At 39.9% G+C, this 19,072-nt stretch overlaps 1 long non-coding RNA gene across 1 annotated transcript; it reads right to left on the bottom strand.

Moving 5' to 3' along the window:
• Positions 1-15,519: 15,519 nt before the first annotated feature.
• On the bottom strand, positions 15,520-16,440 carry LOC125149515 (uncharacterized). Its single transcript, XR_007145955.1, has 3 exons — positions 16,301-16,440; positions 15,829-15,977; positions 15,520-15,686 (listed from the first exon to the last, which is right to left on the bottom strand). It is a non-coding gene; the product is annotated as an uncharacterized LOC125149515 (long non-coding RNA).
• Positions 16,441-19,072: the final 2,632 nt, after the last annotated feature.

Genomic DNA, 19,072 nt, shown 5'->3' on the forward strand with positions numbered 1-19,072 from the left:
AAAAGGGATGAATCTCCTTAAATGGATGGCAAATTATATGTTTTTTAAAATATTAAGTCACTACAAATTGGTGGATCCATTTGCATTAACAACTTCAGTCAAACACTGCCTATCACTCTCTAAAACCAGATGAGCTCCTTATTATGTGTGTCATCTATTTCTTTATGATGTCAGAGAAGCACTGGGCTGGTGTTGGGTCTAAATATGGTCATGAACCACAGTAGGAGTTATAAAGCCTGCCATCCTGGGAATTTTGCCTTCACTACTGAGCCGGGGGCACATTAGGGTTTCTACCATCTGAAAATACATTTATTCAATTTTAAACTCACCCCGAATCCTTACCCCATCAGTAATTGCTAGCCTGTGATATGGCCCTGCATGACAAACAGGACATTTGGCTGATTCATTGCTAAGATAACAAAGGTTTTTTTTTTTGCTCAGGATGTTGCCAGTCAAAGACTAAAAAAGCTTATGCAGATTCACCTGGAATGTCACAAAACATGTGTCTGTTGCAATAACGTGTGAGGCTTACCTTTGCTTAGGACACCACACTGAGAATCAGCCCTACTAAGGGCAGGAAGGTTGACTGTCAATCACATGGGAAGAAAATGGGGCGTAAACCCAGAAGTGGAAGAAAAAGAGAATCTTGGGGAAAGAAAAGAAGAAAAAGATGAAGTCAGATTAGAGTCGCTATGAAAGCTTTTTGTTTCACAAATGAGCACGTGATCATTTGGCTTGGAGATCCTTTGTTTGTAGACAAGTGTCTTAAACTGAAACATTACAGTAAATTTTATTCTTTAGAAAATCTTTCAGCAAATGCAGAGTTGGACATTAATTTGTGTATTTTTCAGTATTTAAGAAATTCAACATAACATTGTGCTATCGACACAAATCCACTTGAGTCTGAGAACTGCTGAACATCTAAAAATGTTTAATAGCAGGAAAGAAACTTACGGTCAAATTTACAAAGAATTGCTTTTATGTTGAGAAATCTGAGGATCTTTATGTCTATACTGTCAAAGGAAGAAAATATGCCAGTGATTAGTTGTAATGGTGTATTAGGACAACTGAAGCAAAGCAGGCCAAAAATCTGCTTTGTCTTTGTGTAGGACTTTGGCCATGGCTTTGTTTTACAATTGCCTCATCACTCCATTTTGTACAGACATAACTTACAAGAGAATAATTTCACCTGTAGGAGTAAACAGCTTTGTTGGAAGCAGCTGCCCTTTCAGTAAAATACATAATTCATTTTGGGTTAAAGTGCTTTATGTCTTTTTCAAGATCCATTTTAACTGCCTATCATAAGTCAGGCAGGTGCTGTGCTAGGTGGAAAAGATTAAACCTTATAAGACATAATTCCAGACCACAGGGTCTTGCAGATCTCATGGACACAGGCACATAACCAATAATTTCAATACAATGCGAGCGTCACGAGAGAGTTACGATGTGGACCCTACAGCTGAATCTTGAGATATGAAGAAAATGTCAGCGAGGTGCAAAAAGGTGGAGAACAGTGGAACCAGCATGAGCAACTACGTGGATGCAAAATGCACTTCAGCAAGTTAGACTTTCAGAAGATAACTTACACTTGACTTCTCCCCAGAACCCCCATAATCTCAGAGGGAAATGCTTATTTTGAAAAACAAAACAAAAAACCAACAAAACCCGTATCTATCTGTCTGTCCATCTCTCTATCTCCTCTTATAAGTAGTAGAAACATATTTGGAATTAAGATGAAAGTGATTTGGGTGTTAAAAGACTCAAAATGTATACTCTTTACCGTTAGATATCTAATTACTCCCTATTTATAACTGACTTCAACTGGCCAGAATTCTTGAATACTGAGAAGGATCGGTACATGGACGAATGAACCATATTCTCATTGGACCCACACCATCTTCATGAGCAAGAATGATTTTTGCTGAATTATATACTGCTTTAAAATGACAGTTTAATTTAAATGTTCAGGTGTGGGAAACCATTTCTCGAGATGTAGTATTAAGGAATAAAGCTGGGTGGGGAATCTGCTATTTGGGAATGCTTTGTATGTTTCCGGCATGGTGGATAATGTTGCATTGATCCATGTACTGTGAGGCTTGGATAAACTTGAGGATATTTTAGCGGGCTACAGGGCATTTTTGCAGAATCTAGACCCGATAATTGAATGTATTTCTACAGCAATTTGCAACGTCATTTATAGTAGATCAAAAATAATTTATCTTTGTTAATAAAGAATCCCATTGTGATCTTTTCCCTCACTTTCATGTTCCTAGCAAAAATGAAGATTAGTTCAGGCTTAGTTATCCTTTTATGAATGTGTACAAGACATGTACAAGCATTCTTTACAAATTGGCACCAAAAGACTGTGCTTTCTAATTTCTAAACAGGCAATAATTTTTTAAATTTTTAATTAAACAATTTTTTTAATGTTTATTTTTGAGAGAAAGAGAGAGAGAGAGAGAGAGGGCATGAGTAAGGGAGGGGTAGAGAGAGAGGGAGACACAGACTCCCAAGCAGGCTCCAGGCTCTGAGCTGTCAGCACAAAGCCCAGTGTGGGGCTCGAACTCACGAACTGAGAGACCATGACCTGAGCCAAAGTCATACCTTAACAGACTTGGCCACCCAGGTGCCCCTAAACAGGCAATCATTTCGGGATAGTTACAAAACCAGATTCAGCCAGAATAATTGTTTGGTACTGTATACATGCAGCCTAAATACTTCATTTACTCACAAAGCTTCCAACTAAAAGATACCTCCCCTCCAAGAATAATCTACTTTTCAATACAAATATTCCCTTAAAGTAAAAAAAAAAAAAAAAAATAGTTTTCTTCTGTTTTTTTTGAATTCCCCATATTTTGTTTTCTCCAAGATCTTTTTAGCACTTCAAGCAGTGAAGGCAAAAGTATGAAATGTGTTTATTCTTTTTTCTAATCCACCAAAGTGAGAATTTTGCCAAAGCACTTTCCATCGCGCATAAAGTCCAACAGATACTGTCAATTGCGGTTTTATTGTCACAGCCGCCAAATAAATCTTTCATAGAAGATATATTTATGGGTAAGAGGCTTATAATTTGGAAATACTGATAGATAAAGTACTATGGTTAATACAGCATGGTAAATGATGTCAGGAAGCAAATTGAATTCTTGATAGAGCAAGAAAATTCAAAAGACTAATTTGGTGACCTAACTGCTAATCCTTCAGCTTATATAACCACGCATCTCGATGCGTTTGGAGCACAAACACACGCAAAATATGGAGCACAAAATATAACCTCAGTGCTTGTGCACTTGATTGTACAATTTCTTCCACTTGTATTCTTAATCATTCAGAATCATCTGTATTCATTTCAGTTTCATGCCTGAGAACGTTTCTTGATTTATTAGTCTTGCTTGCTTGAGATTACTACTTTAGAAAAAAACGAATACATTTATAATAATAGTAATAATAATAATAATAACAATAACAAAACAACAACAGGCTTACAGGAGAACAAAAATAATTTGAGTATGTTACTAATACTATAGTAGTCGCTTGCACCCAGTTTTTTTATATTTTTTCAAATAGAGAGCGAATTGGACGATATCTTCTTGAAACATGTGCTGCCCAAAAGCCAAAACACAACAAAAATGTGCCTCTGCAACTTCCTCATTTCTTAAATCCCATGAACGTTGGACTCGAGAAAACTTTATTTTCATGGCGCGTTCTAAGTTGAGATATGGGGGTGAATGCTTTCCAAGATTTCTTTTATCACAACATGAATGGAAAGGAAACTTAATAATGCTATAGCTGCTTTTTAAAAAATGCCAGCTTTGATGAAGTTGATGGCAATTAAACATAACACTTACAAATAAATTGAATAGAGCATCTGGCCAGCCAGTAAGTATGAATCATCTCCAATGGAAGTACCGAGTAATAGTAAAATAAATAAATAAATAAGGTGATAACGAAAACCAACAAACAAAAACGTATTTCAGGCATGATTAGAGCCATGAGTAAAAACAATCCGAGTTGATGTGTAGCAATTTCTAATGCAACATAATTTTTGAAAATTATTTAGTGATTGTATAAATGTGACATGCCTGGAAAATGTTAATTAAACTGGTTTACACAATGGTTGAGATGTATAATTATTTAGCCATGCTCCCACAGTCATGAGCAAGGCAATTGTAAGCTCCAGTTCCACAAGGCTGTTTTGGATTGTAGCCCCTGGAGCTGGTGGTTGAATGAAGAACCTTTCTAGCCACTGAAAATGAAAAGGTCCTAGGAGTGTCCACCTCATTCGTCTTTGATTTCATTTACGGATGTTAGGAAGAACAACTTCAGTGGCGAGCCGAGTGAGTATCGCCTCGCACACTGAATTATGGAAAGACAGCAGTAAGATATTTGGTGGGGGTCAGAATGAAAACTCCAGCCATTGAAAATTTTGATTCACAAGCACTCCATAAACATCTTAAAGACAGAGAGGAAGGAGAGATTGTTGAGAAGATGAGCCAGAGGAACTCTTAAAATCTGGACCATTTTTACCACAATGTCCTGAAACTGATCTGAATGCCTGAGATTGATTTCCAGATCTTGGCCTGGAATTAGGCCTGTTGAATCAGGCTGTTGAAATAAAAACTGGGATTGATGATGGAAGCATTAAGTGGAAGGATACCTTGGATTTTGAGTTGCAAAAGTTACAGACCAGAGGACATCTCAGACATGTGCATGGGTGCATCAGTAAACCCAGGGCATCATAGAGCAAGGTCATCTTTGCAACGCACTACTTTGTTTTGAGGTCTAGGAAAAATTGCCTGGTAAGAAAGTATGGCACAGTTAGAAAACCCTTGCTTCAAGCCTCCGACATAGATTGTCTTACACAATCCACCAACACCCAAAGTTGATTTCTTTGCCACAGAATTCTGTTACAGATCAGGTTTAGAAATGAATTTGTTCATATTTATGCTAGCAGAGTAGATACGTAAAACTCAGTGAAGAATCCTATGGTCTTTAGATTATGTTTTGGTTGTCATATGGCATCGTTTACGTCCTCTTGAAGCCCGCTATTGTCAATATTATGAGCTAAGTAAAGACCTGGACGCTGGAGAGCTCTGGGCTTTGCCAAGTGGGCTTCATAAGACTAAAAAAAAACCAAAAACAAAAACAAAAAACAAAACCTGAAAGTGAAATTGAACCAAACAAATGTCAACTGTACAAGCACTGGAATTGATTTCAGACTAAATTTGCATATTTAAATTAAAATAAAATAGGAATAATTCATTATGCAACTCTTCTGCTCAGTTAGAATACACAGGATTTTTTTTTTTTTCCTAGACTCTAATTAGAAAATTCAGATGTGGTCAAAATAACTTTGAAAGAGTTTATGTTTGTTCTGACGCCAGCTGGGGGCATTTGTTAGGGAAGATTTGCTGTGGAGAGTGTTCAAAGGACTCTTCCGGAAGTGTAACTCCATAAGTATTCACTTGTGGCGATGTCATACGCTTGAAGTGAACTAGATTCTCTCTAGTTTAGACTTCATAGAACAAGTCTATGAATTTCTTCTTGCATTTCAAAGCAGAATATAATCCTTCTTCACAAAACAAGCAAAACACAGCAATAGCGACGCAAATTTTATCTTACACTATATTTTGCCTAGGGAAGCTCATTTAAAGAGTATCATTTTTCACTCCAATTTTGGTTTTCCATAGACCACGGTAAAGGGTTCAAGTCTGGGCCTAATTAGCAAAAAACATGGTGGGAATTTTTACCACCCTTAAAGAATGAATCAGTTAATTTAGGTTAAAAACAATCTATTCGGTTTTATCCTTATTTGAACACCTACACCTGATCGTGGCCAAATCTACCTTGAACTGTGTGCTACGATGCCAAAGCTCTGGTGAGCAATTTCAAAACATTTTAAACACAAGTCAGTATTTAAAATATAGCAAGACCAAAAAAATAAAAAAATTAAAAAATAATAAAATAAAATATAGCAAGACCCCATTTTCCGGCTGTTTTGTGTAAAATCACTTTCTCATGCTTTTATCCCTCCATGACTCAGATATCTTCACGCTTTTTATAGGAAGTGTTCTAAAATTTTAGATTTCCCTGCATCTTACTCCCCCTACTGTTCAGTAGATGTATGTACTCCTTAAAGTAAAATTAAGTGCCCTGGTCAAAGCATACACTTTTATACATAAAATGAATGTCCTTCGGGGCTGCCCTCACCCCTTGGTTAAAATGTGAGGTAACCCAGATAATAAATATTTCTATCATCATTATTCCATCAATAGCATAATCTCACTCCGTATTCTTTCTGAATTCTTTTATGTAGAGGGGCTCACACCCTAGAAATGTTAATAAATCCATCACCAGGCGCACAGCCAGTTTTTCTTGACCAGAAGTACTATGCTGGCCGCATCTTCTACTCATGTTCCTTTTATGTGTGCATTTATTCAGCAAACATTTTTCGGAAACCTTCTAATTTTCAGATTTTATGTTTAACAGTGAAGATAGTAAAAGGATGTACTTCTTGACCTTGAAATGTCATATTCTAGTGGCGGACACTGATATGTAAAGGGACAATTTTTCTGCGTGGCCAGTGGAGACGAATTATGCACGTAGTTTTTGAGAACATGCATTCTCAGCTCTGAGCTAGCCCCAAACATTTTCTCACCTGCAAAATAGGAAGGCGATTGTAACCTACCTCAGAAGGTCTGTGTGAGGGATAAGTAATGTAAGGTAGATAAGGCCCTGGGTCTAACACATAGTCGATGTTGGGTAAACGCATGCTATTATTATTACTGGCCAGTGATAGTGTCATAAGCATCAACAGCTATCTAGGTTTCCTGGAGAAGGCATTTCTCTCAATCATGTACTACTCGGAAATGCCTTCATCAGGTTTGGTACAGCATGTTGAACGAGTCAGAATTCAATCCGAAAGGTGGAGCATTGTGAGTCCTGGGGCAAGGGATTTAGTACAGGAATGGGACCTAGGACTTTGGAGGAGGAGGTGGGGGAAATGAAGTTCCAGAAAGGAATTCGGAGTGTCAGAGAAGGAGTCAGCAGCGTGGAAAGCCAAGCATGTCCAACCACCAGAATGGGAGACTCCCGGGATTGCTGTGGGAAGCTATGTCTCCGGGTACTACCCTCCATGGGTCCACCACCAAGTATCGGGGGTGGGACCGGGGCTGCCATTGTTCCAAATGGTCATCCATTGGGAGGAAGAGTTGGGCATGGAACAGAGGAGGGAGAAGGTAAGCTGGATCCCACTGGCCCCTCTATGTCTGCTGTAACCCCACTGCTGCTTCGCTTCCCCCTTCTGCAAATTGGTCTTTTGGCCAGCTCTAACTCAGAAGCATACAAGACAATATATTCCGAGAAAAATAGATCCAGTTTAACTGAGTTGACACAGTTAAAAAAACAAAAACAAAAACAAAAAAAACCACCAGAGTCTGGGGCGCCTGGGTGGCTCAGTCGGTTAAGCATCTGACTCTTGATTTTGGCTCAGGTCATGAACTCGCAGTCGTGAGTTTGAGCCCCACGTCAGCTCTGCACCGACAGTATGAAGCCTGCTTAGGATTCTCTTTCCCTCTCTCTCTTTCAAAAATAAATAAACATTAAACACACACACACACACACGCACACACACACACACACCAGAGTCCATCTGTCACTAACTTGGCATCCATACACACCCCTTTAGCCATATTTAACTTACAAATAAAGACATGAGAAAATCACCTAACGTGATACAACGATCTCTCACACAACTGAAAACACACGAAGGCTCTCTCTAAAAAAGACAATATAAATTCAGCGCATTCTTCTTTGAGTGATGTTCATTCTTCTCACAGCCAACCCTCTGCCATCCTGTAGCTTAAATACTGAGATACGACAAAGTTAACCACTGTTACCCTATCTTAAATTAGACAAATGAAGAGCTGAAGTGGGGGAAAAAGACAAGGACAATGTTTATATTTCATATTCCCTTCCCTTTCAGCAAGCAGACTGGCTGGTTGTGATTCTCTTTGGGTGATCCAAACCTTCATTCCTGAAAGTTCTGTGCCAGGAGCATTCCTGCCTACGTCAGGCTGTTGTCATTTTACATCAGAGGACATAAGAATTTGAACAGGCACCATCAGGACCTCCTGCATTCCAGATAACGTCGTTGCTAGCATTGTGTAATAGCAAATTTCCCCTTGACAGTCAGAATCAACAGCATCAGCATCACCTAACTCTCATCATTGCCTGCAGGTTCACTGGCACAAAGATCCCAAGAACCCTCATGGCAATCTTAAATTCCAGCTGACTGGAACCAAAACTGTGTCTCTTGTTGAAAGCATTCCTTCCTTGAGAACTAAAATCTTTAGACCCAGCAGAACCCAAACTTGCAGCCTCTCAGAAGCAACCATGTCACTAGTAAGTCATTAGGGATGATAGTGAGAGGAATCACTCCCATTTCTGTCCCTTGATTATTGGACACATGAATCATGGCTATGGGAGAAACACCAACGCATACTGGCTGCTAACTCAGAGAATATGACACATTCTACAGTATATTCTCCAGGCCTATAAAGTATTGCCACATAGCTATTGCTGTGGCTTAGTCTTCAAAAGGCCATTCTACTGTTCTGTCAGGCCAGTTGTTTAATATTTTTTAAAAATGTTTATTTGTTTGGACAGAGAGAGAGAGAGAGAGAGAGAGAGAGAGTGTGTGTGTGACTAGGGGAGGGGCAGAGAGAGAGGGAGACAGAAACCCAAGCAGGGCCTCATGTCGTGAACCATGAGATCATGACCTGAGCCAAAATCAAGACTCTGACTCTTAACCGACTGAGCCACCCAGGCCTCGCAAAACTCTATAGCCATTAAACAATAACTCCCTATTCTCTCCACATAACCCTTGACAACCACCATTCTACTATATATCTGTATGATTGTGACTACTTTTCAGTACCTCATATAAGTGGAACCATACAGTATTTGGATTGTTTCATTTAACGTAACGTCTTCTAGATTCTTCCATGTTTAGCATGGGTCAGAACTTCCTTCCTCTTTAAGGCTGAACCAGATTCCATTGTTTACATTTTCCATATTTTGCTTATCCATTCATCAATCAATGGACGGTATGTTTCCATGTTTACCTATTGTGAGTAATGCTGTTATGACTATGGATGTACAAATACCTCTTTGAGACCATGATTTCAATCATTTGGGGTATATAGCCAGAAGTGGAATCTCTGGGTCATATGTTAATTCTATTTTTAATTTTTTTTGAGGAACCAGTTTTCCATAGCAACTGTACCATTTTACATTAGCATTAGTAGTGCAGTGTAACAAGGGTTATACTTTCTTCACGTACTCACCAAAGCTTGTTGGTTTCTGGTTGTTGGTTTCTTCCTTCAGTAGCCATCCCAAAACTAAAAAATTAAAAACAAACTAACAAAGTATAGTGTCCATCCCAATGGGTGTGAGGTGAGATCTCATTGTAGCTTTGATTTGCATTTCCCTACTTATTAGTGATACTGAGAACCTTTTCATGTGCTTATTAGCCATTCCTGTAACTTCCTTTGAGAAAGTCTATTCAATTTCTTTGCCCATTCTTGAACTGGTTTTTGTTTGTTTGTTTGTTTGTTTTGTTTTGTTTTGTTTTGTTGTTTTTGTCTTCTGTTGTTGAGTTTTAGGAGTTCTCTGTATATTCTGGATACTAATCCATTGTCAGATATATGATTTACAAATATTTTCTTCTATTCTGTGAGCTGCCTTCTTACTCTGCTGATAGTGTCTTTTGATGCACAAAAATTTAAAATTTGTATAAAGTCCTCCAATACATCTATGTTTTCTTTTGTTACCCATGTCTTTGGTGCCTATCCAAAAAATCACTATTAAATCCAATGTTTTGAAGCTTTTTTTCTTATGTTTTCTTCTAAGAGTTTTATTGTTTTAGGTCTTACTTTTAGGTCCTTGATCTATTTTGAATAAATTTTTGTGTAAGGGTCCAACTTAATCCTTTTGCCTGTAGATATCCAGTTTTCCCAGTACCATTTGTTGAAAAGGTTTCCTTTCCCCATTGAATTGTCTTGGTGCCCTTGTCAAATATTATTTGACTGTATATGTCAGGGTTTATTTCTGGTCTCTCTCTTCTATTTTATTGGTTGAGATATGCCAATATCATACTGTTTTGATTACTATAGCTTTGTACTAAGTTTTAAAATCAAGAAGCATGAATCTTTCAGTTTTGTTTTTCTTTTTCAAGATTGTTTTGACTATTTAAGGTCCCATGAGATTCCATATTAATTTAAGGGTCAGTTATTGTATTTCTGTGAAAAAATGTCATTGGGATTTTGAGAGGGATTGCATTAAATCTGTAGTATTGATATTTTAACAAAATTAAATCTTCCAATCCATGAACATGGGTTGTGTTTCCATTTATTTACATCTTTAACTTATTTTGGTAATGCTTTTTAATTTTAATTGTACAAGTTTTCATCTCCTTGGTTAAGTTAATTCCTAAGTATTTTATTCTTTGCAATGGTATTGTAAATGGAATTGTTTTTATAATTTCTTTCTCAAATTGTTTATTGTTCATGTACAGAAATACAACTGATATTTGTATGTTGAATTTGTACCCTGCTGCTTTGCTGAATCCATTTCTTCTAATATTCTCTTGTGGAATCCCTAGGGTTTTCTGCAGATAAGATAAAATCATCTACAAACACATCATTTTAGTTCTTCCTTTCCAATTTGGATGACTTTTATTTATTTTTCTTGCCTAATTGCTCTGGCTAGAACTTCTGGTACTATGTTAAGTAGAGGTGAAAGCAGACACCTTTGCCTTACTCCCTGTCATAGAGGAAAAGCTTTTAGTCTTTCACCATCGAGTATGACGTTCACTGTAGGTTTTTCATATATGTCTTTTTTTTTTTCAATGTTTTTTTTTTAATTTATTTTTGGGACAGAGACAGACAGAGCATGAACGGGGGAGGGGCAGAGAGAGAGGGAGACACAGAATCGGAAAAAAGCTCCAGGCTCTGAGCCATCAGCCCAGAGCCTGACGTGGGGCTCGAACCCACGGACAGCGAGATCGTGACCTGGCTGAAGTCAGACGCTTAACCGACTGCGCCACCCAGGCGCCCCATCATATATGTCTTTTATTATGTTGAAGTGGTTTCCTTCTATTCACAGTTTGTTGAGTACTGTCATTAAAGGGTATTGAATGTTGTCAAGTTCTTTTTCTGCATCAGTTGAGATGATCCATGTTTTCTCCCTGCATTTTGTTGATGTGGTTGGTGTATTACTTTGATTTTCACATGGTGAGCCACTCTTACATTCCAAAAAGAAATCCCTCTTACTTAAGCTATACAATCTTTTTAATTTGCTGCTGAATTTGGTTTGCTAGTATTTTGTTGAAATTTTTTGCATCAATATTCATAAAGGGTATTGGTTTGTACTTTTCTTGCAGCATCTTTGTCTGGTTTTTGTATCACAGTAATAAGATATAGTAATACAATAAGTTAGGCAGTGTTCTCTTCAATTCTCTTAGAAAAGTTTGAGAAGAATTGGTATTTGTTCTTTAAATGTTTGGTAGAATTCACCTGTGTAGCCATTTAGGTTCAAGGATTTTGTTGTTTTCATTGGGAGATTTTTGATTACTGATTATAGGTCTATTTAAATTTTCTATTTCTTCATGAGTTAATCTTGGTAGGTTTTATGTTTCTAGAAATTGCCCATTTCATCTAGTTTATCCAACTTCTTGGTGTACAATTGTTCATAGCACTCCTTTTTAGTTGTCTTATGATCCTTTTTTTTCTGTTGAATGAGTACTAATGTCCTCACTTACATTTTTTATTTTAGTAATTTGAAATTTCGCTTTTTTTTTATCTTAGTCCATGTCGCTAAATATTTGTCTATTTTGTTGATCTTTTCAAGAGATAAGCTTTTAATTTCATTTTCTGTCTTTCTTTTTAAAATTTTCTGCTTTATTTATCTCTGCTCTCATCTTTATAATTTCCTTCCTTCTGTGACTTTGGATTTAGTTTGTTTTTCTTTTTCTGGTTCCTTAAGTTGTAAATTTAGGTTGTTGACTTGAGATTTTTCTTCTTTTTTAATGTTAGTGTTAAAAGCTGTATTTTTCTTTTTTAGCATCATTTTCATTACATCACATAAGTTTTGAAGTGTTGTGTGTTTGTTTTCATTTGTCTCTAAGTATTTCTAATTTCCCTTGGGATTTCTTCATTGCTCCATTAGTTGTTTAAAAGTGTGTTGTTTAATTTCTACAATTTTTTTTTTGAATTTTCCAGTTTTGCTATTGATTTCTAACTTCATCCCATGGTGGCCAGAAAAGATTCTTTACATGATATCTATCTTGTAAAATATATTGAGACTTAATTGGTGGCCTAACATATGGTCTGTCCTGGAAAATGTTCCACATGTACCTGAGAAGAAAATGTATTCTGCTTCTGTTGGGTGTTCTGTATGTGTCTGTCAGATCTAGTTAGTCTATTAAACTGTTTTAAGTCATCTATGTCCTTACTTATCTTCTGTCTGGTTGTTCTATCCATTATTGTAAGTGGAGTAAATTCATGCTTGGCTTTTCAGATTGACTGGTTGGTGACTTCTCTGATCTGCTAACTTAGCTTGCAAGACTTTACTTGCCCCAGCTCCTCCCACAATTATGTACAACCGACTTTCTGCATAAATATCTTATTCTCTGTGGAAATTCTGCTCCTCTCACTGAATCCTGATTGATGATTATTGGCACTGGAAGTGGTTTCAGGGGAGGAGAACCTAAATGATGAGAATCTGGAATAAGTTCTCTGACTCTATTAGATTTAAATGCATCACTGACATGTTTCCAGAAGTAGAGGGGGCATTGGTGGTCCACACACTTCCCACCCCCAAGCACCCGTGTGCATATTCCTGGAGCAACTTGCAAAGAGCTTGCGGGAGCCATGGCGAGCTTCTCTGATTATCAGAGATCTCTGTTCTGATCACTGATTGCTGCTTCTGAACACAGAGGTGCAGACAAAGAGGCAGGTAGTCCTGTTGCCCCTCCCCCGATTGTCACGAGCCCCGGTCAATCCGAGAAACCAAGCATGTTCAGCTGCCAAAATGGTACTGAGGAGGGATGGCTCTTGGGACAGTCTATGGGAAGCTGTGACCTCTGTTTAGTTACTGCTTCTGTAGGTCTGCCACCGGCCACCTGGGGCCACTGTTGGGAAACAGGGTGAGTAGCTGGGAAGAAGAGCTGACCATGGAGTGGAGGAAATCACAGACAAACTGGAACCTGCTGGCACCCCTACATCTGTCTGTCATCATAACTTTAATGACCTTCAGGAGTAACTGTGGATGCTTTATTTCCACCTTCTGCACATGGCTCTTTAGGCTACTCTCACCTGGAACCATACATGGGAGAGGATCCTGAAATATCATTCAGAAATGTTACTGACGTGACATAGTATTAATTTGTGACCATGATGACAGTCCTTACTAAAAACTACTAAAAACCTAATTGTAGAATTTGTACCAAGTTGATTTTTACTTCTTCTTGTCTTAGGAGACATGTAGTTTTGTTGCCTTTTCCACTAGAAGAAATAGTCCACGTTTTCAAGAGCAATTTTGAAGGCACTGGCAAGAACCATCTTTTTTTTTTTTGTCATCAATCATAACACATAAAATGAGTCAATGAACAGTTTGAAAATATTCCTTGAAAAGAAAATCCCTTGTAATATTTTTTAAATTTGCAAAGCGTTTGGTTAACATGCAGGAAAGGAGGAGGTGGATAAATAGGAATTACCTAGTAAGGCAGGTGTGATGTGTTTTCAGATGGCAATTACAATTATTACATGAAATTATTACTAGGTATCTTGAGCTATTTAAACGGTCTCTCCCTTGTGCCATCATTGCGGTGATACAAAACAAACCCAACGACACTGGACGCTGTGTTACCTAGTATTTTGTCAGATGAAAAGCATGCAAACAAGTCCACGTAGAATCCCCCATCTGAAGAGATGGGATAGATACTACCGGTATTATTTGGCAGCAAGGGAACGTTTAATTCTTTCATTTCCTACCCTCCATTTGTCCTGAGATTTCATGAGTAGAGATTATTTTCTTTGACTTCTTAACATGGCACACTTAAAAAATACATTAAACGTTTACCCATGTTTGTAAGGAGCACTATTCACAACAGCCAAAAGGTGGGAGCAACCCAAATGTCCATCAACAGATTAAACAGATGAACTTTTGTGCATATACATATAATAGAATATTATTCAGCCTTAAAAAGGAAGGAAATTCTGACCCATGCTAAGTAAGCATGGATGAAAGTGCGAAATGAATGAGCCAGTCACAAAAAGGCAAATACTGTATAATTCCACTTATACAAAGTACCTGGAATAGCCAAATCCATAGATTCAGAAATCAGATTAGAGGTTGCAAGAGTAATGGGAAGCTATTGTTTCATAGGTAATAGAGTTTTAATTGAGGAAGATGAAAAATTCTGGAGATAGAAGGTGGTGATGGCTGCACAACAGTGTGGATGTATTTAATGCCACAGAACTGTATACTTAAGGTGATTAACATGGTAAATTTTGTTATGTTTTGCCACAATTGTAAAAAAATAATAAAAATTTATTGAGCAATGTTATTCACTGCTCAGTATAAGTTAACCCAGGCACATTCATATACGTACTGAGCATTAGGAATGGCGGTCATGACTGATGAGGAGAAAACAAAGGCTGTAAACTTGGAGCGTAGGACACTGACTCTGGAACAACACCTTAAGAGAGGTGATGATGTCGAAAGGAAGTGTAATTCACCAAAGACTACCTGGGAAGTCTTGGGATGCAACGTGAAAACAGTGTGCAGGGGATACAGTGTGGGATAGCTGCCCCACTTACAGCAATTCCTTCCTCCATGAGGCCACCACTGACAACAGGAGTCCCCACTGTCCACACCTACATGACATGACTTTAGCTTCCTGGCCATAGCTAATTGACCCAGGGGTAGTCACCTGCCCTGAGCTTGCCAGTCAGATTTTAAAATGTGGAACGGGGAGAATCAGAGACCAGCAGCTCTTGAGGTTGGATCACATTACGTGATCAGCAACGCAACACACAGAGGGTCCCCAGGATGGTCCAGTCGCAGAAGTTCCTGGGGTTCCCCTGGCTCCTGCAGTGGTAAGCCCGTTTGGTTTGGGTTTGGGTTAGATCCAACAGGGTCATTCCAGTCCCCCTTGCCTTCATTTCCCATTTTTGTTCTGTTTTGTTTTCTCTTGTTAGCTAGCATCGGCTACTGCGCTCACAACCAGAAGAACTTAAACTAACACGGGAAGGCACGGAGGAGTCTGATCGCGGCGGTCAGGGGGCCTTCTCTCTCTGACCTGTGCCGCCCTCACATTTCAATGTCAGAAAGGGAGGTACGTGGTGCAGTCGGTGAGTACACTCAAATCCCAACTAACAAAGAGTTTTTGACAAACTGATACCACTCATTCTTACAACATAGACTTTTACTAATATATTAAGTATTGTCACACACACACTCAAAACTTCCGAGTCACAATCAAAGGGCACTCAGTTAGCAACTGACATAATAACTCTTACAGAACACTCTTTTCCATTTTCCTGTGATAACTACTACGAGCACTTTCTTTGTCTCTCTCAGTGGCTCCACAGAAGTTCAAGGCTTCAAAGTGAAGAGTAGATACCCTACAAAAATGTAATTATCATGATTAGTTTATCAATCACCGTAGTAGGTACATAGTTTCCTTCCCTTAAGGCTTACTCTCACCCGTGGAGAAACATAAATAAATACATAAGACTTTAAGAAGGCACGTGATAGCTCACTGACCTCAAAGAAAAGCTCTTGCTAAATGGAATTTTCGAATATCTTCATCTTGGATACACCTGGCCTGTCAGCGACTTCATTTGAGGCAAATGTCATCACAGCATACACTCTTTCCTGATACCCTCTGTGACAGCATCTACCTCAACAGAAGCCTGATTTAAAACATAGGCACAAACATTAAAAAAGAAAGTCTATCCCATCTGCTGTGCTGAGCAAGGGTGGCTTGGATGGGAGCCAGAGAAGTGAGGACTAATGATCTGTTTTCCCTTTCTGCCAGCCCCCAGATATACAGGCCCCTGAGGCAGCAACGGCAGATGATCCAGGAATTTGTTAGCGATGCAAATTCTCAGGCCCCACCCTAGAACTCCTGACTCTCCGGAAACTCAGGTCAGCCCAGCAATCTGTGTTAAGGAGTTTACGAGCCCCTCAGCTGATTCCGGATGCTCGGTTTGAGAACCACTGCCCCAGGCTCTACCTGCCGTCAAGCCTGCTCAAGCTCCTTTCAGGTAAGTTACCCTTTGGTTCTGAGGAGGCTCAGACAAGAGAATGTGGGTGGGTGGAGAAACAGTCCCCTCTGAGGAGGCAGCAAGATCAAGGACAAAACTGAACCTGTATGCCTTCTGGGGGGGGGGGGGAGGGAAGGAGGGCAGGTTTGGGGGAGTGGGGAGGGAAAGGTTGTAGGGGGGGGCTGTTACCAGAATCCCCTGAATTCCAAGGTCCTTATTATTCCATCACAATGACTCAAGGGAAACTCAGTTACTGGAATGGCTAGGATGCTAAAGGGATTTCGGGATGCTGAAGTTCATCCCTGACTTCTTGCTTCAAGGTTAGGAACCACAGCCTCATCACAGCCCCCGTGGCGACTTTCTTCCATTGCTCTGAGTGGGAAAATACAAAGCAGACCTTTCCCACTGTATGAGTTTGCTAGAGCTGCTATCCCCAAACCCCGAAGACTGGGGCACTTCAACAGCAGAAGCTTGGTTTGTCGCGGTTGTGGAGGTTGGAAGTCCAAGGTCAAGGTATTGGCACACTTGGTTTTGTTTTTTGTTTTGTTTTGTTTTGTTTTTTATTTTTGGGACAGAGAGAGATAGAGCATGAACGGGGGAGGGGCAGAGAGAGAGGGAGACACAGAATCGGAAACAGGCTCCAGGCTCTGAGCCATCAGCCCAGAGCCGGACGCGGGGCTCCAACTCACGGACCGCGCGATCGTGACCTGGCTGAAGTCGGACGCTTAACCGACTGCGCCACCCAGGCGCCCCTGGCACACTTGGTTTCTTTTGAGGCCGCTCTGGCTTTAGAGGCCGCCTTCTCCCTAAGCTTCCACGTGGTCTTCCGTCTGTGTCTGTGTCCCAGGGTCCTCTTCTTCTAAGGACAGTAGTCAGATTGGATTAGGGCCCAAGCCCAATCTCCAAATACAGTCACATTCGGAGGTGTGAGGGGTTAGGGCTTCAGTTATGACTTCAGGGGAAGAGCATTCAGCCCATGACACTCAGAGAATAAGCGCTGACCGGGCAGCCTTCAGTGACATCCCTTCGTACCTTTGTCACTCCAGATACTGCCTCCCTGTCCTGCCACACGCTGGCAACAAAACCAGAAGGAGCTCTTTAACTCAGGGCTTTATCAAGACAATTAAAAGACTGTAAATGATTGATCTCATATAATTCAGTAAGAAATGGGCTTTTCAGTTTACGTGGTGTAGTTATACTTACATATATACATTTGAAAGGGCTGTGCAGTAAAGTTCTAGTAAAAACACAACCTAATAAAAATAGGTAAATCTTTAAACTATTGTGGCTAAGTGCATTTTTTTTTCCTCTCTGGATTCTTTAGGTCATCATTCAGATAGAGCAGCCAGCTCTTGTCGTCTTTTTTCTGTGCCTTTTATTAGAGCCGCCACCACAAATTGCAAAAAAGCACCTTGCTTCAGGCCTCTCTTTGCTCTAACTACAGACTGTAAATCCTCATACCTGCTTACTGCTAGGAAGTTTTGTTTCACCAGGAAACTGCTTCCTCCAGTGGACAGAATGCAAAATGCCTGCTGTCAGTCACTTATCACCCAGGAAGCATGCCTCCCTCTGTCTGGACGTCACTCTAAATGCTTTCTCTATCTTATGCTGTTTGTGGGGGTTGGGGTGCTTTGGGTTGGCAGGGGGACTATCCTGGCCTCAGTAACCCCTTGAAAACAGAGCCTGAGACGAGGATTTGCATACAGATTCTTCATCACCTTCTGAGACCACTGCTTTCTGGTGAAATGACCTCACATGTCCAAAGGGTAGACTCCTTCACCATTCAAAAAGCAAGGTGTTCAAAAGTGAAGCCCAGGGGCGCCTGGGTGGCTCAGTCAGTTAAGCACCCGACTTCGGTTCAGATCGTGATCTCACGGTTTGTGAGTTCAAGCCCCATGTTGGGCTCTGTGCTGACAGCTCGGAGTGGGGAACCTGCTTCGGATTCTGTGTCTCCCTCTCTCTCTGTCCCTTCCTTGCTCGCACGCTCTCTCTCTCTTTCAATAAATAAACATTAAAATTTTTTTTTTAAAAAGTGAAGCCCATGTTTTGCTTAAAGATTAGGGCTCCAGGTCTCCCGGGACATCTTTAATCAACATATGTTCCCTGGCACTAGGTCGTCAGATTCTCCAAGTACTATAAGAGGTATGTGGCTTTCGAAGAGCCAGTCCTCACCCCTTTACCATCACACATGTAAATCAAAGATCTAGCGTGCCCCTGATTTCCAGACCTTACCACTGGGGTGAACCACGTTTGGGAATGGTACACCACCCCTGAGAAGGTAAAGAAGGCCTGTTTGGTGATTTCAACAGTCGAGGATGCTCCTGCCCCACAGAGCTTCAGAAACTAAAGCAATGCATTACTGACAATGACGTTTTAAATCCTACACACCAGAACTTGTGAAAAGCCAAGGCCACTACTACCCTGGCCCAGTATTGAAGAAAACCAGCAGTGACCAAATATCGCACTAACCGAATTACAAACCTGGATTAGGAGATCATTCTAGGTCTAAGGAGGCAGGGATATATGAATCAGCAGAAGGAGCTGAGGAGGGGTGGAGGGAAACGAGAGAAAGAAAAGAGAAAAAGGCTTTGCAGCTTCCAAAAGGAAGCGCTTATTTGCTGTAACTATTTCTATAGCTGTTACATTTCCGCCGTGTTGTGATTATTTATAGACTGTCAAAGGAGTCTCTCTTTTTCATGTGTAGGTTCCAATTAAAATCTGTCAGCAGTTCATCAGCCCTG

Source organism: Prionailurus viverrinus, chromosome D3 (genome assembly GCF_022837055.1).
Source record: "Prionailurus viverrinus isolate Anna chromosome D3, UM_Priviv_1.0, whole genome shotgun sequence".
In the NCBI taxonomy this organism is placed as follows: Eukaryota; Metazoa; Chordata; class Mammalia; order Carnivora; family Felidae; genus Prionailurus; species Prionailurus viverrinus.